This window comes from Cornus florida, unplaced genomic scaffold, assembly GCF_030987335.1.
Source record: "Cornus florida cultivar Cherokee Brave unplaced genomic scaffold, ASM3098733v1 CherokeeBrave_3.0.0_Hap2_Chr02, whole genome shotgun sequence".
NCBI classification, from domain to species: Eukaryota; Viridiplantae; Streptophyta; class Magnoliopsida; order Cornales; family Cornaceae; genus Cornus; species Cornus florida.
The window spans coordinates 88,881,751-88,908,500 of NW_026775572.1; the positions used below are offsets into that span (position 1 = coordinate 88,881,751).

Genomic DNA, 26,750 nt, shown 5'->3' on the forward strand with positions numbered 1-26,750 from the left:
TCTTCCGCTTTTGGGTGCACAAGTCCTTCAAGAATTTGGCATAAGCCGGAATTTGCTTGATTGCATCCAGTAGTGGAAGATTAACTTTCACTTGCCTAAACATTTCCATGATTTCATTGGTTTTTGCCTTTTGCTTGTCTTTTGAAATGGATCATTTTAAGGCATCTAGAAATGAAACTTTTGGTTCAAACACTTTTTCAAAATTTTCTTTTGAACTCTCTTCAACACAAGAAGTTTTCAAATCATTTTTCAACAAAACCTTTTCAACATCATTTTTCAAAATTTCTTTTTCAAACACATCTTTCAAAACTTTCTCATTTACAAGATCATGTATATGCAATGAAAGAGGAATGGGATGTGAAACGGGACGGGTGACAACTTGAGGTTGCACCGGTTCACTCTCTTCATTGGACATTCCAACTTGATTGTCCACAATCCTACCACTCCGCAAGTTAGTCACCGCATTAACATGTTCGATGGTGTGGCCTTCCGATGAGGAATGGGTTTCCACAACACATTGTTGCTTAGGTGGGGCATTTATAGGCATCTTTCCCTTCTCTCTTGCATTGAGAGTGTTTGCTATTTGCCCTACTTGGGTTTCTAGTTTCGCAATAGATTGAGAGTGAGAATAAAACAATTGAGTGTTAGCCTCTAAAGTGTCCAAAGCATTCAAAACTTTTTCTTCAAAGACGAGACTTCTAATATTACCTTGGGAATAAGATTGGTTAGGAAAATGAGAATTAGCAAATTGATTCCCTTGTGATTGATAAGGTCTATAACCTTGGGATCCTTGGTTTTAAAGTGGAGGTGGAATGTACTTCCCTTGAAAACCGCCTTGGGAAGGGTTTGAGCCCTCTCCTTGGTTTTTCCAAGAGAAATTCGGATGATTCCTCCAACTTGGATTATAGTGAGTACCAAAAGGATTGTTCCCTTGCTTCACAAAAGCTGCATTGACTTGTTCATTAGGTTCATTTTGCACTTGTCCGTGAGGACAATGAGAAGTAGAATGAATAACACTAGAACAAGTCATACATGTTTCATTTGATGCACGATGAGAATGGTTAGGGAAGGAAGATACTTAGTTCACCGAGTTTTGGTTAATCAAAAATTGATCAAACCTTTGAGATAAAGACTTCATTTTAGCGGCTATTTCATTTGAATGGTCGACTTGATGTAAGCCAACACTCTTCCTACCTTGTGAATTTTTACCATTCTTGGATGATAGTGTTCTATGCAAAGAATTTTCACTCATGCTCTCATAGAGATGCCACACGTCATCCTCATGCCTATCAATGTATGAGCCACCCATGGAAGCATCAACCATACCCTTATAGTTGTCCGATAAGCTCTCAAAGAAATATTGAACTAATTGCCATTTGGGCATGTCATGATGTGGGCACTTCCTAAGCAATTCATTGAAGCGTTCCCATGCCTCATGAAACGTTTCTCCATCCCCATTTGAAAATTCTCGTATTGAGGTTCTCATGGTATTGGTCTTTGAAACAGGATAGTACTTCTTCAAGAACTCTTGTTGCATTTCTGCCTAAGAGGTGATTGAAAAAGGCCTAAGATTGTTAAACCAATACTTTGCCTTGTCTTTTAAGGTGAATGGAAAAAGTTTGAGTCTTAAAACCTCTTCCGACATGTCCGTATATTTTACGGTGGAACATACTTCAAAAAACTCATCCAAATGCTTGTAAGGTTCTTCACTTGGAAGTTCATGATAGTTAGGAAGCATTTGAATGGTTTGTAGCTTAATTTCATAATGATGTGCTTTAAATGGAGGCAATTGGATACATGTAGGTTCATTATACTCATTAGGCACATAATGGTCTCTTAAAGCAAGAGGTGGATTAGCTACTTGAGGTGCAACATGAACACCTTGGTTTTGAATTCCTTGATTGTTGATGGGAGGTTGTGGAGCAGGCATTGGCCTTGGCATTCCATATGGAACTTGGCCTTGTTGTTGTGGTGGTTGATGAATGACTGGCCTAGGCATGCCTAATGGTACTTGTATGTTCTCATTGTGCACATTGGGATGAAGGATACCTTGTTGGTCTATGTGACCAAGGTCCTTAACATGATTATCATTATGGTCATCCATTGAAAGATTGGCTTTATTTGAACTTCCTCTTCCCCTAGGATTTCTAACGATAGATTCAAGATGTAAATCAAGAGGGACAAGAGTTGGTCTCAATGAACGACGTCCATGCATGCATAATGCAAAACACAACAAACATAAAGAATAACAAACATTATGCCTTCACAACAATGCAATTAGACTTCTTCCATAAACACATAATTCATACTCCCATGCTTTACAACAATGATGCAAGATAATTAAAAATAAGCCTCCACGCGGGCCGACGATTTGACTAAGGCCACTACAAGAAAAAAGGGCTTCTACGAGGGGCCAAAAATGCCGTAGAAACGTATTCACGGCGCATTCTAGGCCCTCGTGTATGAGGGTTCCATAAATACTCAATTTTTTCTACGGCGAAATATAACTGCCGTAGAAACTCAATTTTTTCTACGATGAAATATAACTGCCGTAGAAACGTTTTCTACGGCGAATTGTAACTACCGTAGAAAACTTTTTTATGGCAAAATATAACTGCCGTAGAAAACTTTTCTATGGGGAAATATAGCTGTCGTAGAAACGTTTTCTACGGCGAATTGTAACTGCCGTAGAAACGTTTTCCACTACGAATTGTAACTGCCGTAGAAAACTTTTCCACGGCAAAATATAACTACCGTAGAATTGTTTTCTACGGCGAATTGTAAGTAACCGTAAATAATATTTACGGGGGTTTCAAGCTCCCCGTAGATAACATAATTTTTTTTAAAAAAAAAATTATAAAATATTACCCTTAAATGCTACCTAATCATTCACACAACCTGCAATGGGTATCAATTACATATATATATATATATATATATATATATATATATATATATATAGCATTACCCTTAAATGCTACCTAATCATTCACACAACCTGCAATTGGCATCAATTTTCAACTATCATTTAATTCAAAAATATATCAACACATTCATAGTTTCAATTCTATATGTTAATGTCAATAACCATAACCAAAAAAATATCTTGAAATTCCACATTAAACATATCAAAAGACTTAAAATATTTTTACAATTCAAGAATTCATGATTGATCAATGTGCCAAAATAGGAAGTAAATTCATCTGCAAAAAAAAAATAAATAAATAATCAATTTCCTAACAATTAAGTTTCAATCTACACTTTTCAAAAACACCACCTCATTTTCCACAGTACAAAATCCAAGCAAGTAGGTGCTCCCATTGATTCAGCAGCCAAAACTCGAATAGCAGGGTTGATAAACTTGGCAGCCAATGTAACCCCAGATATCAAACCTCCACCTAAATTTTTTTTACCAAAAAAAAATGAAAAGCTCATCAAATTAGTAATAAAGATGATGTAGGAATAGAAAAGATGAATTAATACTTAGAAGTCATTAAACAAACCACATAGGAACTATTATAGTGTTTATTTGCGGCGCTTGCTCCAAATACTCCAATGATATGGTACCCTAAACTAAACCCTTAATTAATTAATATATATATATATATACTACTATATATATATATATATATACTTCCCAACCAAATTTTGTTTCACCCACTTACCAGAACCATCTCTTGCTGGGCTGAAACACACAAGCAGGAACTCATTCGTATCACACCGAAACGTTGACTTCTCAAAGTGATCCACCAGTGCCTCCTTCCCCTGCCAATTAACCATTTTAATTAATCATATCAAACCCAAAACTTATTACTATATATTGTGTGTGTACATATATATACGTTGATATATGCACACGCTCTCACTTCAAAATCATTTTTATTTATCCAATAGGGTACTCGCCTCTTAATAAAATGAATTTATAGCCCTCTTTTTATTTTGTTATATATATATCTCACTTCCCTAATCTGTCTTTTAAAACTGATTTTTATTAAGAGGAATCATTGTAGTTATTAGACAATTTTTTAACTCGTTATAATGTAAACTTCATCTGAAACCAAGCAAGCACGCTAAAGTTTATTTATTTCCCTTTTTTCTACAACAGCTAGCACTTTTTTCTGAATAAAAATGAAAATTACAAGAGCTGCATAAAGATCTGTGACTTTTCCAAATTCTTTAACAGGAATTATCCCAAGGACACAACTTAAGTATACCCTTTATTTTAACCAAATAGTGCACCATCCTAAGAATACAAAAGACTACATAAACAAGAACACATACAGCAGTATCTAATTTGCATCTTGAGGTGAAGCAATCCTCCTAATTCACCGCAAACCTCTTTTTTAGTTCCAAGACGAAGTCATAAACCTTTTTGGGGTCACAAAGAGAACTGGACACACTAAATAATGAACGAGTAGGTCTTTGAGAATTCCCTTAAAGGGACCCCCTTCTCTGTAGTCTCTTTATAGGTCTGAGTAAGAATAATGAACTAGTAGGTCTTTGAGAATTCCCTTTCTTTCTTTGAAATTAATATCATTATTCGTTGCTATGGCTCTCTACATGACAAAAGTATTTTGGAATCTCTTTTTTCCTTTTAATGAATAGCTAGGATGATGCTAGCATAAATTCCTTGTATCTTATGTGGTTTTATCACATGAACCTATGCAAAGTATCCAATTAGGAAAGAGTCAATGGATAAAGATGTTTATCTTCTTAAAAAATCTTGATATATATTTTTATGTTGCAAGAAAATGTGTTATTCATCTTACCAAACCTAGCCATATTTAAAGTTGTTTAATGCCTTATTCAATTACAAGTTTTCCTTTTCCAAAAGTGATAAATATGATATTTTGGTTTACTAACTTCATATAAGAAAGCCAAACTGCATTTCTTTAGCATAAGTGACAAGCAAAGGTGGTGGTGGTGGTGGTGGTGGTTGTGAATATATAGAGAGATTTTGGCTTTATAGCATGATTAAATTGAATTTTATCTCAGTCTATATGCTGTTTTATTTGATGATTCAACAAATTAAAATGCGATCAATGAAAACCATACTCCATCCACAACAATTTCCCGACCTCCATTTATGCAAAATAATTAAAAAATATATAAACAATGAAGAAGTCCATGATGCAAGTAATGTAGTATCACATTTCTATGCAATGGACTGAATTTTCAGAAAATCCAAGATTAGGTAATTTGGGATGCAACACAGCCTTAGGGAATGAGCCCTGAGAAATCTAAGGTGAAATTCCTGAAATTATTCTTTGTTGTCTTCTTATTTTAGTTTATTTGTTATGTTTTTTAAAGTTATAGGAAAGCTACTTTGGTAGGCCAGTCCTTCCTTTCATCAAGACTTCACCTAAACAACCAAAAGCCACAAAAAACAACCAAGTTATCATTCATAGTTGCTGTAAAAGAATACTTGTGGCTGTCAGCAATCTCAGAAGATAACATGAAAGATATCAAATCTATTATTCATAGGCACACAGCAAGACGAAGGATTTGTAACTTGAAGGTGGATTGCAAAGCGAGAGAGAGAGAAGGAGGCGAAGAATAAAGAAAAAAGAAAAGGGAAACAAACATAAATACCTTAAGATGAACAACTTCACCATCCTAAATTACCAAAACCTTTTTTGTGTGTTCAACTACAGCATTAGCATTGCTGGATAAGAAGAATTCTCTGGGTTACCCATTCTTTGAAAGGAATTTGTCATCATGAAATGATGCTTCATTGTTCACATCATCTGTTAATTCCTGAAACGACGACAACTCAATAAAGAAAAGAGCACAATCTTGTGTTCATCAAGAGCAGCACAATTATTAATAGTCCACTCATGCTTACACAAAAGAATTCAATGACAGCACAGAACAGTAGTTAAGAAAGATCATGTGCAATATTTAAATAATAATAGCTGAATCAGAATGAATACAAAAGTTCCAATATGTGCATGGAGTAGAAAACTTCAACTAAATGATGCCTAAGCTGGTAGCATATCCTTTTTCACCTTGCAATGAACCAAAATAAGCCACATGCAATGCAATACTACATCGTGGTGTTGATTTTTTAAGAAGCTGTGGTGTTATGAATTGTGATGGTGACAATCTATGAAATATGGATACAGATACAACAAATTCTTAAATTATAGATACAGATATGCAAGGACAGGACAATATATATATATATATATATATATATATATATAAACGTAGATATGTATAAAAATCAATATATATGCATCTATGAAAATTTTTAAATAATACTTGTTTATGTTATATGTATTGTTATTAGCATATCTTTTCTTTTTTTTTTCACAAGTATTGTTGTTAACATTTATTTATAAAATATTATGATTAACAAACAAAACAAGAGTTGAGAGTTATATTGTATGGATAAATTAAGTTCTATTTTCGAATAAATGTTAAACTTTTCTTAACAATTATACTATGATATTATTCTTTGAAAAGTTACATTCTAATTCTCAAAACTTGCTAAATATGTATCTGAGAAGTATCGGTACGTGGTTGAAATTTTAAAATATATTTCAAAATTATAATACGTATAGGAATCGAACACTCATCCATGAGTATCTGAGAAATATTGGTGTCCGACACAACATGGGTACGTCACTCTTGTAGAAGTATAGGTGCTTCCTAGGTGGCAGTTGGTGGTGCACCAGCTACTGGCTTAAAAATAAAAATTTCCTAAAATTCCATATAAAAATCGAATAAACGACCATAAAAAATGCTATGCAAATTAAAAACTTTCCATCAACTTTTAGGATCAAGAGGGAAGGGGAACAGATGAAAAAGAAGAATTAAAAGCAAGTAGAAAAAAGCTTTTGACAAAGATGCAATTTGGCATAAATAAAATTTGCAAGTGCACTCAACTAAATAAAAAATGGAAATGTACAGTAACAGAAGGCTGCAAAGTGCAAACATGTATTAAATTATAAAAAATAATAGAATCAAGCCTAAACAAATGTAATTCAAGTAGTCAAACATAAGCCCAAGAATTCCAAGCTGAATATCATATTAATAAATGGGCATTTGAAAATAAAGAAGATATATGAATAAGTGACTAAAAAAATTAATTCGAGCTTTCTTAATCTTGAAGCCTACTACAGAAGACCTAATGCCTTTGTGAGTGCCTATTATAGGGCTTCACCTATCATGGAATAAGATACTGTAGCAGAGCCTTGACTACCATCGGGCTTCTTTGGATCCAACAAACCCAGTCACGCCTTAAAAAAATGCCCCATTGGACTTGTACAACAAAACCTATCTCAGGCCAGTGAAATCCCATTATGTGAAGTATCAAGAGAAAAAGGAACCTACTGATCATTAGTTCTGAAAATGGAGAATCTGTGTTATGTTCAAGGGCCTAAAGGATTAAAAAAAAAATAACTAGAAAAATCTACACAAACATGGGGATATAAATGGTGATGGCATAGCTTTTTTTGTTTTCAAGAAATGCCGCCAATTCTAATTGGTGCACCATTCTAGTTTTTCACAAAGTGATGTCAGGAGGGCTGAGATTCAACAATACAAATAAATTAATAAAAGTTCCATTGAGAAAGATAGCTATAAATATTTTTAAGTTCAAACAAAAGAAAACAATGTATGGGTATATATCGAAACATAGTCTCAAGCTTCATAGAATTTTCAACATGGCAACAAGATATATACATCATTTCAGTTTAAATTTCACAGCCCCATTTCAGTTCAAAAGCATAGTCACAGAGATGAATTTATATCAAAATCATCTCACAGTTTTTATGAATTCAAGTACAGTCCAGAATTTTTGATACAACACAAGGCCATATATATATAATCTGAAATTTAAAGGCCCAAGAAGTTGCAATTCAATTCAATTCAATTTAGAATTTTCAATTCAATTCATCGTCAACCTTAATTTCAACAATCAGGGACAAGCCCTTCACAGAATTTTTTTTTTAGTCCATTCTCCATTACCATAGCCCTTCCTCCTTTTTCACATCACAGACTTATACATTCACAACCCTAATAAACACAACCACAGATATATGTAGGAAATTCTAAATTCCTATTCCAAAATCAAAGTCCAAAAGTCAAATTTCAGGTTAAAGAGAGCTTACCCGAGAGAAAAATGAGAAAAACGAGAGAGAGAGACTCGGCTTGAAATTTTTGGCTGGAGAAGACGACCGGAACTGGAAATGTGGTGGCCGGTGGCGAGATGTGGTTTCTCCTTGACCGAGAATCGGCCAGAGAAAGCGAGACCGAGAAGAGAGGAGAGAGCAGCAGCGGCGGCCAAGAGGTTCGGCTGGAGAAGCTTGCGGCAGTGGGGTTCGAACAGAGAGCGAGGGCTTGGTGATGGTGTGAGGATGTGGGTTGATGGTGGTGGTGCCTCGGCGTGAGACATAGAGAGATAGAGATAGAGATAGAAAGAAAGGCTAGGGTTTTTTCAGAAAGAGAAGTGACTTTATTGCACCAGTGGGAATAAGACCCGCCAAATGATAAGTGAAAATTTCACGGCCCGCCAAATGATAAGTGAAAATATTTCACTTTTTACCATGATTTCAGTTACATTTTTTATTAATAGTGGTAAAAAAACTTTTCTATCACAGTTTAAAATAATAGTATATTTTTTATTATGATTATTTTAAAACCGTGGCAAAAAAATACGTGGTAAAAAACTATTTTTCTTATACTGAATAAATATTTTTTTATATTAATAATTTTTGTCTAATTAGATTACCTTTTGTTAAAAAAAACTCAAAATAAAAGATAGTTTGTGGTTCAGTTTTAAAAAAATTATTTCATTTTTTATATTAATTAATAAATTATTTTTATATTAATAATTCTTGTCTAATTAGATTTCTTAATTAAAAACTCATAATAAATAAATAAATAGATAATTTGTGTTAAAATTTTATATAGAAACTCTTTTTAAATCAATTAATAAATATTTTTTATATTAATAATACTTGTCTAATTAAATTTACTTTTATTAAAAAAACTTATAATAAATAGACAAATAGGTAAATTGTGTAAAAGTTTTATAGAAATTTTTTTAAAATTTATTTTTTATATCAATTAATAAATATTTTTTTATATTAATAATACTCGTATAATAAAAAATATTTATTAACTGATATATAAAATAAAATAATTTTTCTAAAATTTTACCACAAATTAACTTTTATTATGTGAATAGATTACTCTTACCAGACTTTTGCTTCTTTCTACTAGGATTTATTCTTTTAATATCATCATAACTAAATGGCTGGAGCAAAGGAATGAGCAAATTTGAACAGAAGTTCTCCTATTAATTATGAGTGAATCATTTGAACAAATTGAACAAATTTGTAAGACGCATTCTAAATGGCCAGGGAACAAGTAGAAGGGAAAAGGAATGAAACACAACAACATCAATAAATAAGGCGGTTCTACAACTACTAGTGTCATAAATTTACTAATTTAACGAAATTTATCATAACCTCAGTTTGTTGTCATTTTTATTCTTAGATGCATAAAAACACAACAACATCAATAAATAAGGTAGTTCTGCAACTACTAGTGTCATAAATTTCAAAGCATGAAAAGTCCTACAAGGCTAGTCAAGTTTCTTTTGACCAACTCATATTCAAGAAATTAAATACATCTCCCCAAAACCCCATTAAAAAAAGATATAGAAAAAGAACAAAAAAATAATACCACTTTATTTTTTTAGATCAATTGATGAAGAGAATGATTTACAATGTTAGGTTTATTAGTTTTTTTACATAAAATGATGTAGTTTAATACCACTTTATAGTTTTTGCAAAATAAAATAATCATGGGCAAAAAATTTTTAGGCGCAAAATTTTTCCGCTGTCCATTTTTTTAGGTATTAGGGATGTGGTGGGGGCGTACTGTGCCAAAAAAAATGCAGTGGGGCTTATTTACGGGGCAAAAAAGGCGCCTTAGATGTGAAATTTATCTACAGGGCAAAAAAGGCACTTTAGATGTGAAATTTATCCACGGGACAAAAAAGGCGCCTTAAAAGAACTTATTGTATTGCTTATTTACGGGGCAAAAAAGGCGTCGTAGATGTAAAATTTATCTACGGGGCAAAAAAGGCGCCTTAGATGTGAAATTTATCCATAGGGCAAAAAAGACGCCTTAGATGAGAAATTTATCCACGAGACAAAAAAGGCACCTTAAAAGAACTTATTGTATTGCTTATTTACGAGGCAAAAAAGGCACCGCAGATGTGAAATTTATCCATGGGGCAAAAAAGGCGCCTTAGATGTGAAATTTATCCACGGGACAAAAAAGGCGCCTTAAAAGAACTTATTGTATTGCTTATTTACGGGGCAAAAAAGGCGCCGTAGATATGAAATTTATCCACAGGGCAAAAAAGACGCCTTAGATGTGAAATTTATCCACGAGGAACATTTATCCCGTTAAAGGTGTACAAATATGTCGTAAATATATCTAAATATTCATGGGCTTTTTAATACGCCGTAAAAATATTTTTCTACGACGATTCTATAAAATCCTCATGAAAGCATGTCCTATAACGTAACAATTACGAGGATTCTTTTAAAAACTCCGTAAATAGTGGTAATCACGAAGCAAAATAAAGAAGCCCCATAAATACTATGTCGTAAAAGCCCTCTTTTCTTGTAGTGGGGATTGAGTAAAGTAAGTCTCACAAAGGTCCTTTAGCACTTCAACTCCAAATTTAAAGCTTAACTTAGCAATTTTTTTAGAATTTTAAGCTTTTTACTTTCTTTGCTTGCTTGAATTGAATGCTCGATGGCTCATTTGCTTGCTTCCTCTCCAATAATGCACCTTGTTAAATAAGAACAACACAATAAGTAACCAAAAAGAAAAATAGAAGTAAAGTAAAGACACGATCAAAAAAGTACTAATCCTAATCAATTCCACAAATCCGACGTTGCCAAATCAAATCAATCAATCTCCGGCAACGGCGCCAAAAATTAGCCGTGGCGGGTGGTGTGCCACCGCACCAAGATCTTAAGAGTGTGAATTTTAAGGCTAGGGCCAAGAGTTTTTCATTTATAGAAGCCACTGCTTCCTTTCACTATAAATATAGCTAGGGCGAGTAGGGATTGTCTCAAGGGATTATGAGGATCGAGCAATGTCGTGGAATCGTTATTAGGGCTAGTAGGTCGAGTGATCAAACAATTGGTTGGTTGGTTGGTTGGTTAATTAAACTAGAGAGCAACTAAATTAAACTAAGTGATAGCAAAAGAATGCAATTAAGAGTAAGTAAGAGAGAGAGATCTTGGGGTTTAGAGATCACCACCAAGCAATGCATTTCTATATCATTGACAAGTGATTAATAAGGGCAAATGGTGTGTTGCAATATTGGTGTGTGTGTGTTTGGTTGATTCAACAAGCAAGGATGATTAGTTAAACATATATTGTCTAAATATCATGTGAAAGGCACAATAGATCAAAATAAGTCATTAATCCTTTCATTAAGCTCACAATCCAAATACAACACAAGGTTAGAGACATATACTACTTGCATTCAAAAGCTTGGATCATCAAACAACAAGCATAGATTGTCCTCCCATTTAACACTACACTACAATTACACTACATCTACACTATTAGCATGAAAATAAACTAGGGAAGAGGCATAATCCATCAAGAGATAAGTATGAACCATCAAGAGAATCACAAAAGCATTCCTTTAAGCACTATATTTTGATAATCTCTAAATCTATAGCATCAATACACATAGACATGCATCAATAACACAAAATCTAGAGACAAGCACATGAATATCTATTCTAGCATACATAGACATATGGATAAAATGAAATGATCAATTGGAAGCATTAAACCACATAAATCATTGAATAAACAAGATTTATATATATCAAAGTGTCAAAACATCAATTACAACACTAATCCCTCAATAATACAGAAAGCATGCTGGGGCTAACTCTATCCCCAAGAGGATGTCTAGCCACTCATGGTGATGTTGCTCCGACCCTCAAGGGCTAACGTTATGGAAGAGGCTTGCTCCTTGGTTAATGAAGAGTCTCCAATGGTGTCTCTAGCTTCCTCCTCCTCTAAACTTTCCTCCTTAAGAGATTAAACCCTAGAATAGTCTATGTGCTCAAAAAATGCATCATATTCCTTTTATAGGTAGGTCAAGTGGCACACAAAATGAGCTGGAGTCGTGCAAAGAATATTCTCTAATGATTGGATAGAGGACAGATTGCACAAGCTGGAATTTTAACTTTTTCGAACTGAAGGAAGTTCAATCGATCGAACCTTGGACTTGGATCGATCGAACTTGCTAAGATCTGTCGAACTTAGGCTAGATCGATCCAACTGGTTGAGTTTTTTGGGAAAAGACAAATCCGAGATATTTTGGAGAGATATTTATGGGAAAAGGACAATAGTGGTTAGTGGGTGGTACAGCTGTGGATAGGATCAATCATTTGAATAAAGACAAAAGTGTTCGATCGATCGAAGGGTGGTGTTGGATCGATCGAACTTTTGGACTTTATGCTTTTGGGTCTAGGCTTGGATCTATCTTGAAGTGCTCAGATCGATCATTGTTCGATCGATCGAACCTTGAACTTGGATCGATCGAACTTTACTGCTTGTCACCTTTGGCTTCATTTGCTTCCTTCTTTCTCCATTTTGCTCTTTTCTTTGTTTAATCCCAGAATTGCTTCAATTAAGCTCTTATTTGGCTGAGTTAGCTTATTTTTGGGATAAGTGCCTAAAAATGGAAATAATACGAAATTAATCTAAAACAGTAAAATAAGATAGATAAAGGTACTAGAATGCCTAAACTTAAGGGGTTTAAATACGCACTATTCAGCGCTCATCAGTGCATGCATAAGTTCAACTTATTACAAGGTTTATAATTCGATATAATTTGATCCATGCTATTAAAATGACATTGGAACTTTTAACATGGCACAATGAGATGCAAGTTCACAAAGTTATCAACTTGGAAATTAAAATGCGAAATCAAACCAAAGTGGATACTAAGACATCATGCCGGATCAAACAGACACAATAGTTACTTTAGGGTTACTAGCCCATGGGTAACCTCACTATGTGCGCACTAGACCTGTAAAGGGACAATCCCATGTACTAGAACCATGCCCTACCCTTAGTCATAACAACGATATCCCAAGTTTCCAAAATCAACAATTTGTGCAACAACGTATATATATTAGCATGAACATATATACATAATGTAAAACCATTCACCATGCACAAACCAATTTTGGAAACACAATACATGCCCTATGTTCACAACTACCATGGCATGAAGAATGTTAAATCATCATTATACAACTTGTTACATTCTAGAATAATGTTAACCCACATTAAGAACATAATCTCACAATTGTGATACAAGTCTAAAATCATGGTTTAACTAGGCAATCCACAAAATACATACTCAAATCACTTATACAACAAGGATGAAAATTAATTAAATACAATACTTAATTCCTCTAGATTTTCATTCCTCATCCAAACATGCTCAATTTAATATATACTTAAGAACCTATCATGATCATATAAATATAACCTTAAAACTTAATTTAAATCATGGAAACATACAAATAAAAATTAATTGAATTAATTGACTAATGTCTCTAGATTTCAAAACAACCCCATATAACTTCAAATTAAGGGAGGTTATGAATCAAGTAATGGCCTTTCTAAAAATCAAGTCCCACCTTAATTTCATGTAAGGTACCATTAGTTATAAACTTAAAATCTTAGATTTAATGCATGTAAGACCTATGAACCATGTCATAAAGCATATAAAACATCAAAAACATAGCTTAGAACACCCCCTACCTCACAAGAGGATTATTCCTCTTGAATCCAAGGAAAGCAAAGGAATTTGAAGTTTTCCTTCTTGGGTTATGTAGAGGAGAGTAAGAGGAAGCAAAAGTATTCCAAAGTTTTAAATCTAAGGTGAGTGGAAGGAGGCCAAAATGAGGCTTAAAGCTTTAAACCAAGCTTTACTTCAATGGTGGCAAGGTTAGGGTTCTTGAGAGGAAACAGATGAATGAAATAAAATGTGAAAACCCTAAGTTAAATTTGATAGGGTTCTCCACTCACTAGGTGCTCTTGCACTACCTCTCACAAACACACTTGCAAGACTAATTGTGAAACCTACACTTGTCATTCATCTAAGGCTCCTTCCTAAGCTTAATCCTAAGCCTACAGTTATCATTCATCTAAGGCAACAAGTGCTCCAATCCTAGGCCAACAAATGGGTGAATCTCCACCCTCCATGTGTCGAGAGATTAAACCTCCAAGTGGTTCCATCACAAGATCAACAAGTGGCACCATGAGAGTGTGACACATGTCACATTTTCTGAAAATTGCAAAAAGGTCCTTTTTGAAGATATCTTCCAAAATAAATTACAAAATGGTCCCTAAGACGAAAAATAATTACTTTAATTAATTACACCAAAAACCCCACAAGTTATGAATATTACCAAAAGTAATACATCAATACCCTTTACAAGGAAAGTAAGCGACTAGCATGCTTTCTTACAAAAGTGAAAATGTGGATATCACAGAAATTAAATATCACGGATGCATGCAAAGTTGGAATCAAATCCGAACACGAAAAGTGAGGTTATGCAAGAAAAAATGAAAAATGAGAAAAGGACGAAATAAGGAAAAAAACGAAAAAAAAGAAATTACCGAAAAAGGAAAAGGAGAAGAATGACCGGGTCATTACAACCTACCTTCCTTAAAAGGGATTTCGTCCCCAAAATCATGTCGTACCTCAAAGAGAGAACAAATGGGGATACCGAGAGCGAACCTCCTATTCGAGCTCCCAGGTAGCCTTCTTAATGCTATAGTGTCTCCACAAGACCTTGACCAATGGAATGGTCTTAGTACGCAAGACCTGTTCCAGTGAGTCAAGAATCTGGACCAGACCTTCCTCATAGGTCACGTCCTCATTAAGAACCACATCAGTCCATTGCAGAACATTCAATGGATTCGGCTCGTACTTCCTCAACATAGAAACATAAAAGACGTCGTGAACCCTATCTAGGTCTAGCGGCAATACCAAACGATAAGCAACTTCACCGACGCGCTCCAAAATTTCAAATGGTCCAATGAACCTAGGAGACAACTTACCCATCTGTCGGAATCTCAGAAGTCCCTTCCGTGAAGAAATCTTGAGAAAGACATTGTCCCCTACCTCAAAAGACAAGGATCTTCTCCTCCTGTCAACATAACTCTTCTTTCAGCTCTATGCGGTAGCCAACAGCTGCCGAATCAACTTGATTTTCTCTATAGTTTCAATGACAATGTCGGGACCCAAGGCAACGGTATCACTGACCTCTGTCCAACAAATTGGAGATCTGCAAGGCCTGCCATACAACGTCTTAAAAGGTGTCATTCCAATATTGGTCTGGTAACTGTTGTTGTAGGCAAACTCAACTAAGGGTAAGTAGTTCTCCCAACTACCCCCGAAATCCAAGATATAAGCCCGTAACATATTCTCCAATATTTGAATAGTGCGCTCTGACTGACCATCAGTCTGAGGATGGAATGCCGTGCTGAAATGGAGCCCCGTATATTGGAGATATATATAGAGAAAAAAGTTTCAATAGATATATAAGGTAATGTGCACATAACATCCCTATATTATGAGAATAGTACCATATATACCCTTTGGACATTTTTCAGAAGAGTAAAAGGGCAAAACGGGTATTACAGTACTAATTTATGTCAGAGGGTTTTTTTTTGCACAATGTAAAAAGATTAGGGGTGTTTTTTGCACACATTTTCAAATAGAAAGTAAAAGTACTACGCGGAGTATACTTTAAGTATATTTTCTGCACTTGTCCGATTGATTAAATTATATTAAGTTTTAAAAAATAATCTTCTTAAGAATTAAAGATGAAACAAATGCAATAGGTCTTATTCAATAAATTTTTTACGGTACAAAATTTGTATCAAGGATGACACAAAGTGTGAATTGACAAAGTAATTTTATAAATAATTGTAGAGTAAAAATAGAATTTTTGTATTCAGTAGGTAGTGGTTTTTATTTATTTCCTTGCTCCTTTTTCACCCAATTTGGAGGGATGAAAAAAATTGGGGCGCGAGGGATGCTCCCCTCATTTTTTCGGTAAGTATGGATGCTCCCCTTCCTCACAACCAATCAACCAATCAATACTTCTCTAGCTTCCATCCTTTTTCAACCCTTCTATCACTTCTTAATCTTTCCTTCCAACAAACTAAAGCATACAATTTTCTGTAACAAGTAAGTTTTGTATAAATTTCAACTTCTACTCAAATAAAAAAATAAAAAGAACATTTTAACTTATATTATTATTATTTTTCTAGCGCCACATTTTAATTTGTATTAAGTAATTTTGTTTATTTCTTAAACGAATAAATTATTTCTTAAAAGAATAAATTTTAAAATGTGTATAGTGCATGTAATTCACAGTAGATGTAACTTTTAGGTCCGTTTACATATTACTACTTAATTTTAGAACGTGTATACCATATATATATATATGTATGATGAAATTGCACACCTTACACGTGTATGGAATTCTCCCTTACACGTGCATTATACGTGTGCGTCTGTCATAAACTGTAAACTGTGGCCGTGAATATCCCTCGATTCTTGTGTTTGCATCGTCACTTGTGGTTCATGTGCATCTACTGGGGACGTACTGACGGTGGATGTTAACCACTAATTGACTCTAGAGGGGGGGTGAATAGAGTCAATGGCCAATTTTTGCAATTTATGAAATTTGTTTTACAACAACTATTATGCAATGATTAATTGAAAAAATTTAAGCAATATATAGCACAAGTATAAAAGAGATAGAGATAGGAAAATGGAAACAATGAACTCGGTGATTTAGCGAGGTTCAGAAACTCCTACTCCTCGGCTCAAGATCCCCCTTGAGACTTCCCAAATTCACTAGAGCATCTCCTTAATGGTGGAGAGCAAACCTTCAAATTTGAAGCAAGACCTTGCTTATTTTCCTTGCTAGGAGAACACCCTTATCCTAGGCTTCTTTTGGGTCACACCAACCCTTACAAGATTGTGGCAAAGTTTACAAATGAAATACAAGAATCTCTCTCAATAGATATACAAGTGTAAGCTCACAACTAGAGAATATCAGAATATTAATGAAGCTCAAGTTCTAGGATGAGAAAATATAGTGATGGTTGAAAGTGAAAGCTCAGAGAAGAATTTAATGGCTTATTTGAATGCTCTCTTGAATGTATTATTCAGTGGTGTATTGCATCAGTAAAATGAGCCTTCTTTATATAGACAACCTAGGCTTAATATGTCTGTTAGAAGTAGTTGGAAGTCTTAAATGCAAAAAAGTGCCGTTGAAGATTCAAATAATCTAGAAGAGCCGGCTCTTCAAAAAATTGGAGGAGGCTCCAATAAATGGGAGGCGGCTCCAATAACTGGGAGGAGGCTCCAATTCACAAAATGCATTCTACGACACACAATTTGGCTACAAAGAGCAGGCTCCAATATTTGGGAGGCGGCTCCAATCTTTGTGTAAGACTAAAAATAAAACAAGTCTTGTTCTGTGCACTTCCTATTATGAGAGCATGCATAAGTAAAGTTCATGGAAAGATTTTAGGCCTTCTAAAAACTGATTTTTAGAGAAAATATGCATGAACCTAAAAACTTGAGCTTCAGAAGATATTCAAATATGTTTTAACATTTAAATCTAAAGCTCTCACCATCCTATCTACCCTTTTCTCCATTCCCTGACCATGATCTTTTGAGCTTGATGAAGACTTGCTTTCTTCCTTGAAATTGTTTGATTGATCTTTGAAGTTTGAGTCTTTCTTTGATTTCTTGCAATCTTTGAGGCTTCATTGAGTCCATAGCTTGAGTACTTGAATGCTTGAAATGGCTCATCTAGCTCATCATATAAGATATGAACTATATATAACTCAATGAAAATATTAGAACATAAACATCATTAATGGTTTGTAATCATCAAAAATAAGCTTGACCTTTAGATAAAAATCCTTAGTCCAACAATCTCCCCCTTTTTGATGATGACAAAACATTGATGTGTTTATTGACAAAGTAGAGTTGTATTTGAAAGAGAGCTCCCCCTATCAATAAACATATCTAAAGTATCATATCATGCTTGATTTCATTTAACTTTTTACAGATATTTTTATAAGTCTCCCCCTATCAGTATGCATCAATCAAGATATATATAAAAAGTAGAGTAGACACATAGAGTAGACACATAGCATAATAACACATCTTTCTCCCCCTTTGTCATCTCAAAAAGTCTACTTCTATGAAAGAGAAAATGCATGCCAATTCATGAACTATTAGAGAATGAGAATTTAAAGGGCAATAAAATAGGAAATATGTCATTTTATAGATGACAGAAGTCAAAACAGTAGATAAGGAAAATATGAACATAACTAGCAGATGTTAGACAAAAGCATAGATCATGATAAAGACTTCAAAAGAAAAACAACATAAGTAAAAACATAGCTAAAAGAGGCTTCTTCAAAGCAGATAAAACAAGTGAGTGCACAAAAAGAGTTTTTAGACGAGGTGATATTGTTCTAAGTAGAAGGAGGAGGGGGTTCAAGGCCTTTTCGAAAGGCTTCAAGGTCTTCACTGATATGAGTGATAGTCATAAGCACTTCGTCAAGTTGTTGTTGTTGGTGTTCAAGAGTGGTTTGTTGTTCTTGAAGAGTGGCTTGATTTTGACGAGAAATATTTAGAAGTTCCAATAAAAGATCATGATTTGAGCGATGTGCAACTGGAACATCCTCATCTTCAGCACTGTCACTGCTTTCATGTTCTTCCTCATCCCCATCATCAACATCCTCAATCTCTTCTCCACGAGCTCTAGCCTCTTCGAATCGTCTCTGCCTAGGATAAAACCACATACCATCGGGATCCCTTTTTAGCCCCATTGTGTCTAGATTGAAAGCATCAAATATATCTCTTGGGCCTAGTTTGGCTGATTCACTTTTGTCAAGTGGAATTTTGTTAGCCATGAAAATGTGAGTGAGAACCATTGCATAGTGGAGTGGAGTCTTTTTCTTTTTCTTGCATGCCAACATGTGATGAAAGATAATGTAAGCCAAGTCAAAATCTTTTCCATTTAAGACACACTAAATCAGAAAGATTTCCATGCGAGAGACTTTTGAGCGATTACCGGTTTTAGGAAGAATGGAGTATGCAATAATTTTGTGGATCAAGCGAGCTTCCATAGTCAATTGTTTGGATTTGACTTCTTTGATATTGGTAGTGCGGGAATCATAGCTCATTTGGCAAATGGCTGCTAGTTTGTCAAAATCTTTCCCAGTGAACCATTTTTGAGGAGAGTAGAATTGAATACCATCATCCATAAAATGAAAGATTTTGGAAATGCTTCTAACATCAAGATCGAATTCCACTCCAGCCACATAGCATTGTAACTTCTCTACACCAGGCATTTTCTCAAGGTGGGTGTAGAATAACTGAACAAGTCTTGGATAATACTTGTTTTTCATCCCAACAAATGACCCAAGGCCAATAGCATTAAAGAGTTTGTAGGTGTTGAGGTTGAGGTCATCACAAATTGTGTGCGACAGAACCTTTCCTTTGGCCACTTTCCTATGAAGAAATTCTTTCTCATATAGCCTCTTGTGAGTAGGAGTTCTATATAACTTTGTGGCAGAAATTTGAATTGGACTTGGAGGAGGAGTTTGTTCATTTGGGATAGAGTCATGAGATTGAGTGATCCTAGTTTTGCCACGAGAAGGATTCCTTCTACGGGAGGATGATGCCATGGAAACTCAATAGGGACCTAAACAAGTCACAATTTAAAAACTAAACTTATATTAATTTTGAAAGATATGGAGGCATTTTCAAAAGACTTTGAACAAAAAAAAAATTCATATCTAGACAATTTGGAGAACAAAACAATAAAATAAACTATGTTTGAAAACCCAAAAAAAATTGTGAGCAACAATGTGATTGTGGTTGGATTTTGAAAAACGAATTTTGAAATGTAGACTTAAAATGGAATTTTAATGGAATAAAATTAAAAAGAAATGAATTCACAAAGCAACCCCCAAAAAAAAATTGCTGAAAGTATTAATTTTCTAGGGTTTGATAGAAAATTAAGTCTTGAGAAATGTTGAATCAATTATGACAATTCATGTGGAATTGGTAAAATATTATGGAAATGTAAACCTAAGAGGGAAATTCAACATAATCCACAAGAAAATGCTTAGATTCATGAAGCAAGACCAAAATTTTGGATCAAAAGATGACATTTCTAGGGTTTGAACATATAATGTAAAGGAGATTAAACCAAAATTTTGTTCAAAATTGAAAGGAATTCATGCAACAAAATTCAATTTAAGATGAGTTTAAAGCAATTCATAGAGTATTACATCAAAGCATGGATCAATACATATATATGATAGACGAAATAATGAAGAAAGGAGAACAAATGAGGTTGAAGTTTTTACCTGAGATGAGGAAATTCTTGCACAACAATGAGAGGAGAATGAATTAGGATGCAGAATAATGGCCACTTGATATTATATGATGGATGAAATCATTTTGAGACTTTGAAATTTGAAGCACTCATACTCATGGTGAAGGAGCTCTCACGGTTTATGCTCTCTGGAATTGGTGAATATAATACCTAAAATGCTACTGCCGAGAGGATTTAAGAGAGACATACCTGATTGGAGCCTGCTCATGGGAAATTGGAGCCGGCTCAAGAGCTTTTTGGAGCCGGCTCTTGATTTTTGGAGCCGGCTCTTGATGAGTTTTGAGAGATCCCGAGAGTTAGGACTTGGATGCAGGTTTTGGGGAGCCGGCTCATGAAATTTGGTGATCCGGCTCTAGAGATACCGAGAGTTAGGATTTGTGATTTTCTTGGATGCAGGTTGGAGAGGCGGCTCTTGAATGAGATGATCCGGCTCTTGTTTTCTATAGAGGCGGCTCTTATTTAGATTGGAGCCGACTCTGCTGCTGCTACTTCACTGCATGACATTCTGCTCTGTGATCATTCCAATTTCTCTTCTGAGTAGACAGAATCTCTCCTCTTGGAGTGGTTTTGTGAAGATGTCAGCTAATTGCTTTTCAGTAGTCACAAATATAAGATCAATATCACCCTTAGAAACATGATCCCTAAGAAAATGGTATCTAATTTCTATATGCTTTGTTCTTGAATGCTGAATAGGATTTTTAGAGATGCATATTGCACTTGTATTATCACACATAATAGGAATGTGATCAAAATAGAGTCCAAAGTCTTCTAGTTGTTGTTTAATGTAAAGTGTTTAAGCGCAACAACTACCGGCTGCAATATACTCGGCTTCTGCCGTTGATAGAGCTATGGAATTTTGTTTCTTGTAAGACCAAGATACTAATGACTGTCCAATGAAATGACAAGTCCCGCTAGAACTTTTTCTATCAACTTTGCATCCACCAAAATCAGCGTCCGAGTAACCAACAAGGTCAAATGATGTATGTCTAGGATACCAAAGTCCCAAGAATGTGGTCTAGCTCAAATAGCGAAAGATTCGTTTAACGGCACATAAATGAGATTCCTTAGGACAAGATTGAAAACGAGCACATAAACATACACTAAACATGATATTCGGTCTACTTGCAGTTAGATATAAGAGACTACCAATCATACCTTTGTATTTTTTAATATCTACATCAGTGCCTTTTTCATCTTTATCAAGTTTCAAAGATGAGCTCATTGGAGTATTGGCATGTTTGACTTCCTCCAAGCCAAATTTCTTTAGCAAATCTTTAACATACTTAGATTGGCAAACAAAAATGCCATCAAGTGTTTGTTTGATTTGCAATCCTAGGAAAAAAGTAAGTTCACCTATCATGCTCATTTCGAATTCATTTTGCATACTAGAAGCAAACTTTTCACATATCACACTATTGGTTGATCCAAAGATAATATCATCAACGTAAATTTGAATGACCAATAAGTTGTTATCGATGGTTTTAGTGAAAAGAGTATTATCAATTTTACCTCTAATAAAACCATTAACAAGTAGAAAACCACTTAGTTTTTTATACCAAGCTCTTGGAGCTTGTTTCAAACCATACAAGGCTTTTGATAATTTGAAAACATGGTTTGGGTAATTATAGCTTTCAAAGCCCGTTGGTTGATTAACATATACTTCTTCTTCAATGATACCATTTAAGAAAGCACTTTTTACATCCATTTGATATAACTTGAAGTTCTTATGGGATGCAAAAGCAAGGAGCATTCTTATAGCTTCAAGTCTAGCTACGGGGGCAAACGATTCCTCATAATCAATTCCTTCTTCTTGATTATATCCTTGAGCAACAAGCCTTGCCTTGTTTCTTACTATGATTCCCGATTCATCCTTTTTGTTCCTAAATATCCATTTTGTGCCAATGATAGTTTTGTCTTTAGGCCTTGGAACCAAAAGCCAAACTTTATTTCTTTCGAATTGGTTAAGTTCTTCTTGCATGGCCAAAAGCCAAGATTCATCATTTTCGGCTTCATGAATATTTTTTGGTTCAAGTTGGGAAACAAAAGCTATATAATTGCAAATATTACTCATTTGAGATCTAGTTCTTACACCTTTAGATGGATCACCGATAATTTGATTTATTGGATGATTAAGCACTTGCTTCCAAGCCTTAGGAGGAGTGTCTTCATGAGAGTGACTTTCTTTTGGAACATCTTTGGAGAGATCTTTATGAGAAGGACCATTTAAATCAAGATTTTTAACATTCTTTTCAATCTCAATCACATCTTCATTTTCATCCAATGAGCATCTAAGAGGGGATAATGGTGATTCATCAAATACAACATGTATTGATTCCACAACCACTCGTGTTCTTTTATTAAACACTCTAAATGCTTTGCTACGAGAAGAGTATCCTAGGAAAATGCCTTCATCTGATTTAGGTTCAAATTTTCCTAGATTATCTTTGTCATTTAACACGAAGCATTTACACCCAAAGACTTTAAAGTATCCAACATTTGGTTTCCTTTTGTTCCAAAGATCATAAGGAGTCTTATTAAGGAGTTTTCTAATGATGACTCTATTTATGACATAGCATGAGGTACTAACAGCTTCGGCCCATAGAGATCTAGGAGAATTATGTTCATTTAACATAGTCCTAGCCATTTCTTGGAGAGACCTATTTTTCCTTTCAACAACTCCATTTTGTTGAGGAGTTCTAAGAGCCGAAAGATTATGATTGTATCCATTTTCATCACAAAATCTTTCCACATCTTGGTTGTCGAACTCTCTACCTCTATCACTTCTAATGGACTTGATCTTACATTCTTTTTCGTTTTCGACTCTCTTACAAAATTTAGTAAAGATTGTATGAACCTCATTTTTATGTGTAAGGAAAAATACCCAAGTGAATCTAGAGAAGTCATCCACAATGACAAATGCATAGAGTTTTCCACCAAGACTAGCAATTCTCTCCGGACCGAATAAGTCCATATGAATTAATTCTAGTGGTCTTGAAGTCGTTATATCCTTTTTCCTTTTAAATGATGACTTGATTTGCTTACCTATTTGGCATGCGCTACAAGTTTTATCTTTAGAAAAATTAGTCTTTGGGAGGCCTTTGACTAATTCATTCTTAGATAGTTTTGAAATCAAATCCATACAAGCATGACTTAACCTTCTATGCCACAACCAACTATTCTCATTTGAAGATACAAGACACTTGACATCTTGATCGTGTAGTTCACATAAAAGCAAAGAATATACATTACCATTTCTTAGAGCATGGAAAACTTCAACATTATCCTTTTTGACAATGCATTTGTCCGATTTAAATAAAACATCATATCCTTTATCACATAATTGGCTAATACTAAATAGGTTATGTTTTAAGCCCTTAACAAGTAGCACATCATCAATAGATAAGGAGGAGGAGATAACAATAGTTCCAATGCCAATGACCTTGCCTTTTGAGTTGTCACCGAATGTGACGCTTCCTCCTTTATAAGGTTTGATGGAGTGAAATTTTGATTGATCTCCCGTCATATGCCTTGAGCATCCGCTATCAAGAAACCATTTGTCCTTGGATAAATATGGAGACTTCAAGCAAACCTACAAAAGGAATTTGAATAATCTTCTTTTGGTACCCACATTCTCTTGGGTCCATGAGAGTTAGGAAGAGGTGTATAAGTCCCTTTAATACCCCAAACTTCTTTTGTCCTACAGGGCCTAATAGGACAATGATTGATCTTATGTCCTATTTTTTTTTTACAATAATTACATTGTGGACTAAAAGAGGAATTTTTAACAAAGTAATTGTTCAAAGGTTCTCTCTTTTTCAATAAACAAGAATCTTTGTTGTGAGGATCAAATCCAAGTCCATCCTTGGCATAAGCATTTCTTTGCTTTCCAAGTATGAGACCCAAATTTTCTCTACCTTTTGTGAATTTTGCTAAAGTCTCAATTTGATCTTCAATTATAATTTTTAATGATTTATTTTCAGAAATTAAATATATTGAAACCGATTCTTTAGCTAATTCTTTTTCCTTTTTCAAAGCTTCATTTTCAAGTTGAAATTTTTCAAGGTTTTGAGAGATGACATTCTTTTCCCATTTTAGAGTAGCACATTTTTGAACCATTTTGCCTAATTCATCATGCAATTCACTAAAGGCATCTAGCAAGTAATTGTGTGTATCAACCAATTCATCATAAGTAGTTTCCAACTCAAATGAGTCATGATTAGAATTTACCTCATCGTCATTGGCCATGAGGCAAAGATTAACCAATTCATTGAGTTCATCGTCACTTTTGGATCCATTTGAATCATCATCCTCCCATGTAGCTTGCATGGCCTTTCCTTTCTTTTTCCTTTCCTTTTCATTTTTATAGGCATAGCAATCGGATTTGAAATGCCCCGGTTTTCCACAATGGAAGCAAGTAGGTGCTTCTTTTTTTCCTTGCTCACTAGATGACCCATTTCTTTTGAAGTTGTTGCTCTTTTGGAACTTCTTCATTTGAAGGATTCTTCTCACGGTTTTGGTACTGAGAGCAACTTCTTCTTCTTCTTCATCATGAGGAGCCTTATCAATTGCAACTTCTTTGGTAGTAGCTTATAGAGCTATATCCTTCTTTTGAGTTTCTTCATCTCTATCATTCATTTCTAGCTCGTAAGCCATTAATGAACCAATGAGTTCGTCAATGGGAAGTGTGTTAAGATCTTTGGCTTCTTGGATGGCGGTCTTCTTTGCTTCCCAATTCTTTGGCAAAGATCTAAGGATTTTTCTTACATTGTCGGATGATGTATATTTTCTTCCAAGAGCTTTCAAAGGATTAACAATGTTAGTAAAACGAGAGTACATTTCACTAATAGTTTCTTTGTTATTCATGGTAAAAAGTTCATATTTATGGACAAGCATATTCATTTTGGATTCCTTAACATGACTAGTACCTATATAGGTAACTTCAAGTTTATCCCAAATTTCTTTAGCCGTTTCGCAATCCGAAATTCTATTGAATTAGTCTTTGCTTAAGGCACAATAGAGATTAGTGATAGCCTTGACATTACATTGTATAAGCCTACGGTCATTGAGGGTCCATTCAATATCGGGTGTTCGAACATTTTCACCCTCTACTATCTTGGTTGGAACATGGTCTCCTTTTTCTATGGCTTTCCAAACATCTGCATCTATGCCTCTTAAGAATGCTCTCATTTTGATTTTCCAATAGTTGTAGTCACTTCTATCAAACCAAGGGGGTCTATTGTTAAATTGACCTTCTTGATGAAAATTTGTATTGGCCATGATCGTTCTCTAAGATGATTAATCTTTTTCTAGAGATTAGGCTCTGATACCAATTGTAACCACTAATTGACTCTAGAGGGGGGGTGAATAGAGTCAATGGCCAATTTTCGCAATTTATGAAATTTGTTTTACAACAACTATTATGCAATGATTAATTGAAAAAATTTAAGCAATATATAGCACAAGTATAAAAGAGATAGAGATAGGAAAATGCAAACAATGAACTCGGTGATTTAGCGAGGTTCGGAAACTCCTACTCCTCGGCTCAAGATCCCCCTTGAGACTTCCCAAATTCACTAGAGCTTCTCCTTAATGGTAGAGAGCAAACCTTCAAATTTGAAGCAAGACCTTGCTTCTTTTCCTTGCTAGGAGAACACCCTTCTCCTAGACTTCTTTTGGGTCACACCAACCCTTACAAGATTGTAGCAAAGTTTGCAAATGAAATACAAGAATCTCTCTCAATAGATATACAGTGTAAGCTCACAACTAGAGAATATCCGAAAATTAATGAAGCTCAAGTTCTAGGATGAGAGAATGTAGTGATGGTTGAAAGTGAAAGCTCAGAGAAGAATTTAATGGCTTATTTGAATGCTCTTGAATGCTCTCTTGAATGTATTATTCAGTGGTGTATTGCTTCAGTAAAATGAGCCTTTTTTATATAGACAACCGAGGCTTAATATGTCTGTTAGAAGTAGTTGGAAGTCTTAAATGCAGAAAAGTGCCGTTGAAGATTCAAATAATCTAGAAGAGCCGGCTCTTCAAAAAATTGGAGGAGGCTCCAATAAATGAAAGGCGGCTCCAATAACTGGGAGGAGGCTCCAATTCACAAAATGCATTCTACGACACACAATTTGGCTACAAAGAGCAGGCTCCAATATTTGGGAGGCGGCTCCAATCCTTGTGTAAGACTAAAAATAGAACAAGTCTTGTTCTGTGCACTTCCTATTA

The 26,750-nt window shown here is 34.7% G+C and overlaps 1 long non-coding RNA gene and 1 pseudogene across 1 annotated transcript; one reads left to right on the plus strand and one right to left on the minus strand.

Moving 5' to 3' along the window:
* Positions 1-1,382: 1,382 nt before the first annotated feature.
* LOC132297872 (small nucleolar RNA R71) lies at positions 1,383-1,481 on the plus strand (annotated as a pseudogene).
* A 1,533-nt stretch (positions 1,482-3,014) lies between these two features.
* LOC132288149 (uncharacterized) lies at positions 3,015-8,411 on the minus strand. Its single transcript, XR_009473508.1, has 4 exons — positions 8,118-8,411; positions 5,593-5,757; positions 3,666-3,765; positions 3,015-3,398 (listed from the first exon to the last, which is right to left on the minus strand). It is a non-coding gene; the product is annotated as an uncharacterized LOC132288149 (long non-coding RNA).
* Between the last annotated feature and the right edge of the window lie 18,339 nt (positions 8,412-26,750).